Genomic DNA, 12700 nt, shown 5'->3' with positions numbered 1-12700 from the left:
ATTACCAGTGAAACCAATATAACATCTCAACATTCACAAATATACATTTCTGACATTCAAAAACAAAACAAAAACAAATCAGTGACCAATATAGCCACCTTTCTTTGCAAGGACACTCAAAAGCCTGCCATCCATGGATTCTGTCAGTGTTTTGATCTGTTCACCATCAACATTGTGTGCAGCAGCAACCACAGCCTCCCAGACACTGTTCAGAGAGGTGTACTGTTTTCCCTCCTTGTAAATCTCACATTTGATGATGGACCACAGGTTCTCAATGGGGTTCAGATCAGGTGAACAAGGAGGCCATGTCATTAGATTTCCTTCTTTTATACCCTTTCTTGCCAGCCACGCTGTGGAGTACTTGGACGCGTGTGATGGAGCATTGTCCTGCATGAGAATCATGTTTTTCTTGAAGGATGCAGACTTCTTCCTGTACCACTGCTTGATGCTTGAAGAAGGGGTCTTCCAGGAACTGGCAGTAGGACTGGGAGTTGAGCTTGACTCCATCCTCAACCCGAAAAGGCCCCACAAGCTCATCTTTGATGATACCAGCCCAAACCAGTACTCCACCTCCACCTCCACCTCCACCTCCACCTCGCTGGCGTCTGAGTCGGACTGGAGCTCTCTGCCCTTTACCAATCCAGCCACGGGCCCATCCATCTGGCCCATCAAGACTCACTCTCATTTCATCAGTCCATAAAACCTTAGAAAAATCAGTCTTGAGATATTTCTTGGCCCAGTCTTGACGTTTCAGCTTGTGTGTCTTGTTCAGTGGTGGTCGTCTTTCAGCCTTTCTTACCTTGGCCATGTCTCTGAGTATTGCACACCTTGTGCTTTTGGGCACTCCAGTGATGTTGCAGCTCTGAAATATGGCCAAACTGGTGGCAAGTGGCATCGTGGCAGCTGCACGCTTGACTTTTCTCAGTTCATGGGCAGTTATTTTGAGCCTTGGTTTTTCCACACGCTTCTTGCGACCCTGTTGACTATTTTGAATGAAACGCTTGATTGTTCAATGATCACGCTTCAGAAGCTTTGCAATTTTAAGAGTGCTGCATCCCTCTGCAAGATATCTCACTATTTTTGACTTTTCTGAGCCTGTCAAGTCCTTCTTTTGACCCATTTTGCCAAAGGAAAGGAAGTTACCTAATAATTATGCACACCTGATATAGGGTGTTGATGTCATTAGACCACACCCCTTCTCATTACAGAGATGCACATCACCTAATATGCTTAATTGGTAGTAGGCTTTCGAGCCTATACAGCTTGGAGTAAGACAACATGCATAAAGAGGATGATGTGGTCAAAATACTCATTTGCCTAATAATTCTGCACTCCCTGTAGAAGATAAGTTTTCTAGTTTATTTTATCTGCGAGATATGCATACCCAAATCTCTTCAGAACAAACCTTTGTCAGTTTAGAGGACCGCGCTCTGATCTGTAAAATGAATCCTAAGTGATTAAGGCAAGATTTGTACGTATACCATAATATTATATATATATATATATATTCTGCAGCTTGCAAAACAGTTGTGAGAACTGCTGTGCAGCTTCTGATACCATCTAGTAAGGCATTATTTATAAAAAATGTGTGATGTGGGACACTGTTTAAAAAGGTTAATAACGATGAATTAGTACGAAACCATTACGAGCAATATGAAAATAAATTAGGAGCCCAGTTCTTAAAGTTACAAAAGGGCGTCCGCACACATGTACGAGTCCTTGCAGTGGTGCAGATTTTCAACTTTCAGGAATTCACATTTGCTTACAGGAGTAGGCCGGAAACTCCTATATCTAGTATTCATTTGTGAATTCCATCTTCACATTGGCAAATATACATATATCTGCTCATGTGAAAATATGAGTGATGGCAAATTCACTTTCCTTACGCTTCTTTTTTTTTTTCCCTACCCTGGTCAAAGTTTCACTCCAGCCCTTGTCAGGGGTAAATTATCAAACCCTTTCCAGAGCGGGAAAGAGATTGTAGAGTATCTAGTCAACACCCATAAATCCCTGAGTTTGTGGAACGGCACAGACTCACAATGCAATCCAGCCCTTGAACTTCGGTTTTCCATGTCCTCGCTTGTAAGCAAATTTGCAGAAAGGTGGCAAAATAAGACCCTTGCTAATCAGAAACACTGCTAACACTTAAAGACTTATAAGAGCTCTCATATAGTGAAAACACTACCATAATGCCTCAGCTCACAGCATGACACTAAAGAGCACAAGTGTTTATTTTATTTTTTTTTAAAAAGGAGAAGCAGATTTCTTAAGAGTCCCATCCCTTGGCCAGACATTTTAGAAAAAAAAAAAATCGACTCCTCTGAGACGCCTACAGTGCATATTAGCAGGGAACAAGCTGGATGGCTCATGTTGCAGTGCCCTGAACAGTCTGCAACAAGAGCATGTCTATGGGAAGTAACGTATAGGTTATGTGTAGGTGTTGTTTTGCAGCTTGAAGAATTTTCTGGATTCACAAGCCGCGCATCTGTCTATCTAGTGGTTGGGTCTGGAATTCTCCACTCTCTTGTAGTATCTCTTTTAGATTTGTTTTTTGTTGGGCTTCGACAGCACCTCCATTTGGTGACCCCTATGACATTGTCCTGCTTTTTCTGGAAGCTCCCACCTTTGGTCACCATTTTCAGATTTTTTTTTTTTTTTGCTTATTCCCTCCATCTTCTTGGAGGAGCAGGGCAGGTCGCTAATGAACTCAGAAAATTCTAAAAGCTACAAAACTACACTACAGGTAAGAAACTATACTTTTTGCACTGTGAATCCTTTCTGGATTCACATGCTGTGCACTCATTTTGCAGCCTTTGCGGTGGTTGGATTGAATATGGGCAGTGACTTGTAAACCTTTTTTGTCCTACTTGAGCTTCCTTGCTCACCTGTATGTCAATACAGTAATGTTTTGTAAATGTGTGAACTGATGACCAACCATGTTGCTGCCATTCAAATTTCTTGCAATGGTGTATTTGCCAGGAAGGCAATGGTTGCAATGGTTTCTCCTTTTTTTCCCCCATCCACGTCAAATGCAACTTTGGAGCCACCATTAAAGTTTCTCCTGCTTAATTGGGGCACAATAAAAGTTTTGCGCAATCTATCTTGCGATTGTGTTTTTAGTTACTGGTCTTCCATAGAAATTATCTGCAATGTATATGAATAGTTGTTGAGTTTTTCTGCTTGCCTTTGTCCATTCTGTGCAGGACATTATGGCACTTCTTGCATCTAATGTATGCAGAGCTCTTTCACCTTAGCGCTTAGAAACAACTTGGGACTTTTATGTGAGGCGACTTTTGGCAAGAGCTGCAGGTCTATTCTCAGGACAATTCTGTCCTTGTGTATTTGAAAATAGGGATCTTGTATTTTAAGTGCATTGAACTCGCGCCGGGTAATGTTGTGATCGCCACTAAGAAAGCAGTCTTTAATGTTAGCATTTATGAATTAGCTTTGTGCAAAGGTTTAAAGGGTTTTTTCATTAGCTGAGTGAGTACCATAATTAGATTCCATGTGGGGCCCGGCACCATTCTAGCTGGTGCTATTGTCTTTGCTCCCTCGAAGAGCCTTTTCATGATTGGTGATGTGAAAAAACACCTTCCAATATGCCCACTTCTCTGGAATGGACTTTTGTTCTTGGCACTCTTGCCGGCGGGAATTTGGATAGTTCTATGCAATATCCGAATTGAAATGTGTTTAGAGTCCTCCATCTGCCTGCAGTTATCTTTCTCCACTGCTGGAGAAAGTTTATCCTTTCACCTACAGGTGTTTTGTGTAGAAATTTCATCTAAGACTCTCACTGATGGAGTTTGTGAAAGTAAACTTGTTTGTGGGTGTTGAGCCTCCTTTGTGTTGTTGCCCTCTTCCCTTGCCTCTTCCTTGAAAGGGCTGGTGTCCCTGTTGATACTGCTAGCTTTGTTGTGATGTTATAGATTGATTGCTGCCTTGGAAGGAAAAGTTACATACCTGTAGTCATAGTTCTGCATTGCAGGAATCTTTATTGAAGTCATAAACTTAGAATAATTCTGTTCTGCCTGTGCCGACCTCAGAACACCTTCAATATATCTTTAGATTTCATAAAAATGATTTTAATCATGTTCATCACTGGAATCATATTTTTCTTTGTTGCAGTGTAGACTATCAGTGTTGTATGTTCCTTGAAATGTTGAAGTAGCGTAGAAAGAATAGTAGTGAGAAAAAAGGCCTTATTAAAATCTGCTTCTAAATTTTGTACTCATGGTATGTGGAAGGCTGTGATGGAAAGCTCTTTACTGCCCAGTGCCACATCGTTTGGGTTAGAAGAGAGTTGTTTTATGTAAAATAGTGACATGGTATTGTCTGTTTAATTCAGTAGGTCTTTTCATTCAAAAGCTGGTAGAAAGGCTTTGAGAGCTAGATGAACAGCTTCCAGTTCCTACAGATTGATGTGATTCTTGTTCTTCGAGACCAGAACCCTTAGAAGTCAGATATTTCATATGAGCACCCGAGCCTGTCAATGAAGCATCTGACAATTGTTTAAGTTGGTATAGGTTTCTGGAAAGGGACTCCCAGTAGGAGATTGTATGAGCTGGTCCATCATCTGAGTGACTGGGAAGATTGAATTCTTCTGACGACCAAAGCTAGTCAAGGATCTGACTTTTGCAGCCACTGATCTTCCAAGAACATTTGAAGTGGTCTCATATAAAAGCCATGCGTTTGGGACTATGAACATTCATGATGCCATCGACCCCCGCAATGACGCTACTTGCCTTTCCGTCGGATTGGACTGAATTAGAAGTGTACACTACATTTGTATTGATAACTCTTTTCCGAGGAAACACTTTTTCTTGTTGGGTGTCCAATGTTGCTCCCAGAAAATTGTGACATTGTACTGGAGTTGATACTGATTTTGTTGTGGCATAGGCTTTCTTGGCTTTGTGCAGAGAGTCTTACCTCATTAGCCAGTCATCCAGTTATGGATATACAAAGACACCTTTTCCTACTTGGGCAGCTATTATTGCCATGCATTTTGAACAGGCCCGCGGAGCTGACTTCAGACCAAAAGGGTCAGCTGTGTACTGAGAGTTGATTGCCTACTACAAATCACAGGAATTGACTGGTGCATGGTTATTGGGATGTGAAAGTACCCATCTTGTAGATCCACTGTACAGAGCCAATCATTTTCCTGTGAATGAGGGAATATTTGGAGAGACAACAGCCTGAATTATTCTTTCATAATATGTAGGAAGTTGGCTCTGTATGTGCTATTCCAAAGTAAGGAATAGCATGCACAGAGTCCAAGGGTTCCCCTTAGAGGTAAAATAGTGGTAAAAATAGATAATACTAATGCTCTATTTTGTGGTAGTGTGGTCGAGCAGTAGGCTTATCCAAGGAGTAGTGTTAAGCATTTGTTGTACATACACATAGACAATAAATGAGGTACACACACTCAGAGACAAATCCAGCCAATAGGTTTTGTGTAGAAAAATATCTTTTCTTAGTTTATTTTAAGAACCACAGGTTCAAATTTAACATGTAATATCTTGTTTGAAAGGTATTGCAGGTAAGTACATTAGGAACTTTGAATCATTTCAATTGCATGTATACTTTTCAAGTTATTGACAAATAGCTATTTCAAAAGTGGACACTTAGTGCAATTTTCACAGTTCCTGGGGGAGGTAAGTTTTTGTTAGATTTACCAGGTAAGTAAGACACTTACAGGGTTCAGTTCTTGGTCCAAAGTAGCCCACCGTTGGGGGTTCAGAGCAACCCCAAAGTTACCACACCAGCAGCTCAGGGCCGGTCAGGTGCAGAGTTCAAAGTGGTGCCCAAAACGCATAGGCTGCAATGGAGAGAAGGGGGTGCCCCGGTTCCAGTCTGCCAGCAGGTAAGTACCCGCGTCTTCGGAGGGCAGACCAGGGGGGTTTTATAGGGCACCGGGGGGGACACAAGCCCACACAGAAATTTCACCCTCAGCGGCGCGGGGGCGGCCGGGTGCAGTGTTAGAACAGGCGTCGGGTTCGCAATGTAAGTCAATGAGAGATCAAGGGATCTCTTCAGCGCTGCAGGCAGGCAAGGGGGGGCTTCCTCGGGGAAACCTCCACTTGGGCAAGGGAGAGGGACTCCTGGGGGTCACTTCTGCAGTGAAAGTCCGGTCCTTCAGGTCCTGGGGGCTGCGGGTGCAGGGTCTTTTCCAGGCGTCGGGACTTAGGTTTCAGAGAGTCGCGGTCAGGGGAAGCCTCGGGATTCCCTCTGCAGGCGGCGCTGTGAGGGCTCAGGGGGGACAGGTTTTGGTACTCACAGTCGTAGAGTAGTCCGGGGGTCCTCCCTGAGGTGTTGGTTCTCCACCAGCCGAGTCGGGGTCGCCGGGTGCAGTGTTGCAAGTCTCACGCTTCTTGCGAGGAGTTGCAGGGTTCTTTAAAGCTGCTTCTTGAGACACAGTTGCAGTCTTTTTGGAGCAGGTCCGCTGTCCTCGGGAGTTTCTTGTCGTCGTCGAAGCAGGGCAGTCCTCAGAGGATGTAGAGGTCGCTGGTCCCTTTGGAAGGCGTCGCTGGAGCAGAGTTCTTTGGAAGGCAGGAGACAGGCCGGTGAGTTTCTGGAGCCAAGGCAGTTGTTGTCTTCTGGTCTTCCTCTGCAGGGGTTTTCAGCTAGGCAGTCCTTCTTCTTGTTGTTGCAGGAATCTAATTTTCTAGGGTTCAGGGTAGCCCTTAAATACTAAATTTAAGGGCGTGTTTAGGTCTGGGGGGTTAGTAGCCAATGGCTACTAGCCCTGAGGGTGGGTACACCCTCTTTGTGCCTCCTCCCAAGGGGAGGGGGGTCACAATCCTAACCCTATTGGGGGAATCCTCCATCTGCAAGATGGAGGATTTCTAAAAGTTAGAGTCACCTCAGCTCAGGACACCTTAGGGGCTGTCCTGACTGGCCAGTGACTCCTCCTTGTTGCTCTCTTTGTTCCCTCCAGCCTTGCCGCCAAAAGTGGGGGCCGTGGCCGGAGGGGGCGGGCAACTCCACTAAGCTGGAGTGCCCTGCTGGGCTGTGACAAAGGGGTGAGCCTTTGAGGCTCACCGCCAGGTGTTACAGCTCCTGCCTGGGGGAGGTGTTAGCATCTCCACCCAGTGCAGGCTTTGTTACTGGCCTCAGAGTGACAAAGGCACTCTCCCCATGGGGCCAGCAACATGTCTCTAGTGTGGCAGGCTGCTGGAACTAGTCAGCCTACACAGACAGTCGGTTAAGTTTCAGGGGGCACCTCTAAGGTGCCCTCTGGGGTGTATTTTGCAATAAAATGTACACTGGCATCAGTGTGCATTTATTGTGCTGAGAAGTTTGATACCAAACTTCCCAGTTTTCAGTGTAGCCATTATGGTGCTGTGGAGTTCGTGTTTGACAAACTCCCAGACCATATACTCTTATGGCTACCCTGCACTTACAATGTCTAAGGTTTTGTTTAGACACTGTAGGGGTACCATGCTCATGCACTGGTACCCTCACCTATGGTATAGTGCACCCTGCCTTAGGGCTGTAAGGCCTGCTAGAGGGGTGACTGACCTATACTTGCATAGGCAGTGAGAGGCTGGCATGGCACCCTGAGGGGAGTGCCATGTCGACTTACTCGTTTTGTTCTCACTAGCACACACAAGCTGGCAAGCAGTGTGTCTGTGCTGAGTGAGAGGTCTCCAGGGTGGCATAAGACATGCTGCAGCCCTTAGAGACCTTCCTTGGCATCAGGGCCCTTGGTACTAGAAGTACCAGTTACAAGGGACTTATCTGGATGCCAGGGTCTGCCAATTGTGGATACAAAAGTACAGGTTAGGGAAAGAACACTGGTGCTGGGGCCTGGTTAGCAGGCCTCAGCACACTTTCAATTGTAAACATAGCATCAGCAAAGGCAAAAAGTCAGGGGGTAACCATGCCAAGGAGGCATTTCCTTACATAATACATTTGTTGAGCAATCGGAGATCAAGTAAAGGTCGAAATTGGCTGGTTAGAAGTTTCTTTTGAGCTAGGACTTATCTTGGGAATACTCCGAAGTTCTTTTGCTGATGAGAAACTTGCTCTATTACTTTTTTCTGCAATAATGGAGATGTCTGTTTTTTTAGTATATCCAAATGGGTAGGAGTAACTTGTTGTGATGGTATTGGTGGTGGAGTGCTTGAAAAATTAAGAGCATAGCCTTGTCGAATGATAGTTAGAACCCATTTGTCCAGTTATTTTTTATCCACTCTTCCAGAAAAAGCTGCACCGCTACCCCCACAGGAGTGACTGGGTTACAGTGGGAGGGGAGGACACTTATTGTCCAGGCTGAGAATTCTTGTCTTTGGCATGAGAAGGCTTGTGTGGAGGAGATGGTTTCTTCTGACATCTGCTTTGGTATGATCTTTGCGGTTGGTAGTGGTATGGTCATCTAGGGATTTGAACCCTATGATAATAAGTATATTTGTCCCTGGACTTGTATTGCTTGAAAAAATTAGTTTGTTCTTCCAACCCGACAGCCTTGAGAGTTTCTGCTTTATTTTTCAGGCACAGCATTTCCTCATCTGTATGCTGACCAAATAAGGAGGATCCAGAGAATAGTAGGCTTGCAATTTTAAATTATGCATCAGATTTAAAGAGGAGTCTTAACCAAGACGTGCAAAGAGAAATCCTGTAGGAAGTTGGCTCTGTATATACTATCTCAAAGTAAGAGATAGTGTGCACAGAGTCCAAGGGTTCCCCTTAGAGGTAAGATAGCGGCAAAATTAGATAATTCTATTGCTATATTTTGTGGTAGTGTGGTCGAGCAGTAGGCTTATCAGAGGGTAGTGTTAAGTCTAGTTTGTGTTCCTCCTTTATTACCTGTGTGTGTACAACAAATGCTTAACTCCAGGCCAATAGTTTTTATATAGAAAAATGTATTTTTTGAAGTGAATACATAAATTGCAAGGTACTCCACATAGTTAAGTTATGAACTTTGAATAAGAGCAATAACATACAGTTTTTGTTAAAATGGCAAAGAGCTATTTTAAAAGTAGACAGTGCACAAATCAACAGTACCTGGGGGAGGTAAGTATTGGCTAGATTGTGAGGTAGGTAAAACACTTACAAGTCTCGGTTCCTGGGTATAGGCAGCCCACCGTTGGGGGTTCAAGGCAACCCCAAAGTTACCACACCAGCAGCTCAGGGCCGGGCCGGTGCAGAGGTCAAAGAGGTGCCCAAAACACATAGGCGCCTATGGAGAACAGGGGTGCTCTGGTTCCAGTCTGCCAGCAGGTAAGTACCCACGTCCTTGGGGGGCAATCCAGGGGGGGTTTTGTAGAGCACTGGGGGGGGTGGGGTGACACAAGTAGGCACAAAACACTCTCAGCTGCACAGGGGCGGCCGGGTGCAGTGTGCAAAGCAGGCGTCAGGTTTTGAATAGGTTTCAACGGAGGGACCCTAGGGTCACTCTAGCGGTGCAGGCAGGCACAGGGGAGGCTTCTCGGGCCAGCCACCAACCTGAGCTAGGCAGAGGGTCGCCTGGGGCGGTGGTGGGGGGGGGGGGGGGGGGGGGGGATCACTCCTGTACTGAGGTTCGGTTCCTTCAGGTCCTGGGGGCTGCGGGTGCAGTGCTTGGTCCAGGCATCAGGTCCCTTGAAACAGGCAGTCGCGGTCAGGGGGAGCCTATGGATTCTCTCTGGTGTGCTGTGGGGTTCCAGGGGGGGGGTCGTCTTGGGCTACTCAAGGGGCCGCAGTCACCGGGGAGTCCTCCCTGTGGTGTTGGTTCTCTGGATCTCGAGCCGGGGCGTCAGGTGCAGAGTGTGAAGTTCTTTAAAGTTGCAAAGTTGTTGTTGAAATTGAGCAGAGCCGCTGCTCACAGGAGTTTCTTGGTCCTTTAGTCCAGGGCAGTTCTCTGAGGCTTCAGAGGTCGCTGGTCCCTGTCGAATGCGTCGCTGGTTGCAGGTTTTCGAATCAGGAAACAGGCCGGTAGGGCTGGGGCCAAAACAGTTGTCTCCCGTCTTCTCTGCAGGGCTTGTAGGTCAGCAGTCCTTCTTTGTTAAGGTTGCAGGAATCTGATTTCCTGGGTTCAGGGTCACCCCTAAATACTCAATTTAGGGGGGTGTTTAGGTCTGGGGGGCAGTAGCCAATGGCTAGTGTCCTTGAGGGTGGCTACACTAAATGGAGGAGTGCACATCCCTATTCCTATTGGGGGGAATCCTCCAAAATCAAGATGGAGGATTACTAAAGGAAAGGGTCACCTCAGCTCAGGACACCTTGGGGGCTGTCCTGAATGATGGGTGACTCCTCCTTGTTTTTCTCATTATCTCCTCTGGACTTGCAGCCAAAACTGGGGGCTATGTCCAGGGGGCGGGCATCTCCACTAGCTGGAGTGCTCTGGGGCATTGTAACACGAAGCCTGAGCCTTTGAAGCTCACTGCTAGGTGTTTACAGTTCCTGCAGGGGGGAGGTGTGAAGCACCTCCACCCAGAGCAGGCTTTGATTCTGGCCTCAGAGGGCAGAAAGGCCTTCACCCCTTGAGGTCAGAAACTCGTCTCTCAGCAGCAGGCTGGCACAGACCAGTCAGTCCTGCACTGAAGGATTGGATAAAATTCAGGGGGCATCTCTAAGATGCCTTCTGTGTGCATTTTATTAATAAATCCAACACTGACATCAGTGTGGGTTCATTATTCTGAGAAGTTTGATACCAAACTTCCCAGTATTCAGTGTAGCCATTCGGAGCTGTGGAGTTTGTTTTGACAAACTCCCAGGCCATTTCCTTAATATTGCCACACTGTACTTACAATGTCTAAGAATAGACTTAGACACTGTAGGGGCATATTGCTCATGCAGCTATGCCCTCACCTGGGGCATAGTGCACCCTGCCTTAGGGCTGTAAGGCCTGCTAGAGGGGTGACTTACCTATGCAACAAGAAGTATTTTGTGGGCATGGCATCCTGAGGGGGATGCCATGTCGACTTTGTGTGTGTTGGTGGGGAGAAAGGCAATCTACAATGGCATTGTGCATGTGTTAGGTGAAGGGTCCCTTAGGGTGGCACATCATATGCTGCAGCCTTTACCCTGGTCACAGGGCCCTTGGTACCACTGGTACATTTTACAAGGGACTTATCTGTGTGCCAGGGGTGTGCCAATTATGGAAACAAGGATACAGTTTAAGTGAAAGAACACTGGTGCTGGGGCCTGGTTAGCAGGGTCCCAGCACACGTCTCAGTCAAGTCAGCATCAATATCAGGCAAAAAGTGGGGGGTAACTGCAACAGGGAGCCATTTTCCTACAAATCCCATGTGCGTAAGCCGTGGCAGATCGCTCTACCGAATCAACTGCTGCGCTGATGGACTGGTCAGATATTAAAGCACCTTCTTTTACCATCTCAAGATAGTCTTGTTGACGGTGGGAGGGTAGATCATCCATGAAATATTTCATACCACTCCAAGTTTCCCTATGATGCCTCCCTAGCAGAGTTGCAGAATAAGGGTTGCGTAGGTGGGTGGTAGCTGTGCCACTTTCCTTCCGATGGCATCCATTATCTTGCTTTCGCAGTCTGGTGGAACGTTTTCTGAAGCAGATGCATGTCTTCTTACAGATTGCTGAATCCGATTTCAGAGAAGACTTAAAGAAAACCAGATCCTATTGTGGAGGTCTACATTTTTTTAGTTGCCTTGGAGTTTCTGCCTTAACTGTAGCTGGAGTTAAGAATTTTTCTTGGGCTATTTCCATTAGAACTGGAAGCACTGGAACAAGAGGCCTAGTGGAAGATTTGGGTTGCAGGGCATTAAATATGACCGACACTGAAGGTTGAGGGGTGTCCAACTGAATATTTAACGTAGAGGCTCCCCTATTAAAGCATCCTGAAAGGTTAAAAAGTCAACTGGCAAACGAACTGGAGACTGTGCTGGCCAAGTCGGAGTGTAATAAGTAATAAGAGTCTGGCAATGTGGACCTTGAAGATGTAGACGTCATTCTGGGAGGAAACTGGTCTTGGAGGTGTTGTTTTAACCAGTGATGGAGCCTTCTGTTTTCTTACTGAAGACATAGAAGTCGCTCTGTGCACTGTTTTACCAACAAAAGATTTAATGGCAGTAGATCAACTTATAGCAGATCGTCAGGTGGTATTACAGGATGTATTGGAGGCATATTTAAGTCTGGTTCAGGTGAAGGAGGGTCTGAACGTTGTGAAGAACCTGACCAGTGAGATGAGGATGAAGATATATCTTTATGAAAGGTTCTCAACATCAATTGAGGGGTATTCAACATCATACGAGGTAATTTATTCAAATATCTACCTCTAGGCGTTTACTGCGTGTCTTGTTAGTCAATAGAGTACCAGGCATGAACGTCACGTGTTGTGATTGGGACATCAAATGGTGAGAAATCTACGCTGATATCAGTGTTATCAACGGCAACTATGAGAGCTAGATGTTGATCACAAGTGTGCTAGTGCCAGCGTGGAGGTTCCCGGCATCATGGGGAGTCCAGCTGTGCATTTTGATGTTGAATGGTGACATCGATGGTGTCTTGTCAGCAATGAACCTTGTCTGGAAGGTGAACAGGATGGAGCTTGAACATGTAACGGCAACGGTCTTGACTTAGAGGCATGCAGTCTAGTAGAATGACGACGTGATCGTTTGGAGATCTCTTGGAGGCAGATCTCCTGTGGTGGGAGCCTGTACCCGTTTTTTTATTCTTCTGGGGGGGGGGGGGGGGGGGGGGGGGGTATGTACGAAGATCTTTCCATTCGCCACTTTTTTTTCCTCTC

General features: G+C 46.0%; 1 protein-coding gene across 4 annotated transcripts in view; it reads right to left on the bottom strand.

Annotated features, from left to right (window-relative positions):
• KDM5B (lysine demethylase 5B) overlaps nt 1–12700 on the bottom strand; it is a 768574-nt gene that overhangs the window by 674231 nt on the left and 81643 nt on the right. The window lies entirely within an intron of this gene.

Source organism: Pleurodeles waltl, chromosome 6 (genome assembly GCF_031143425.1).
Source record: "Pleurodeles waltl isolate 20211129_DDA chromosome 6, aPleWal1.hap1.20221129, whole genome shotgun sequence".
NCBI lineage: Eukaryota > Metazoa > Chordata > Amphibia > Caudata > Salamandridae > Pleurodeles > Pleurodeles waltl.
The sequence above is the reverse complement of the archived record's forward strand: the minus strand, read 5'-3'. Positions and strand labels throughout refer to the sequence as shown.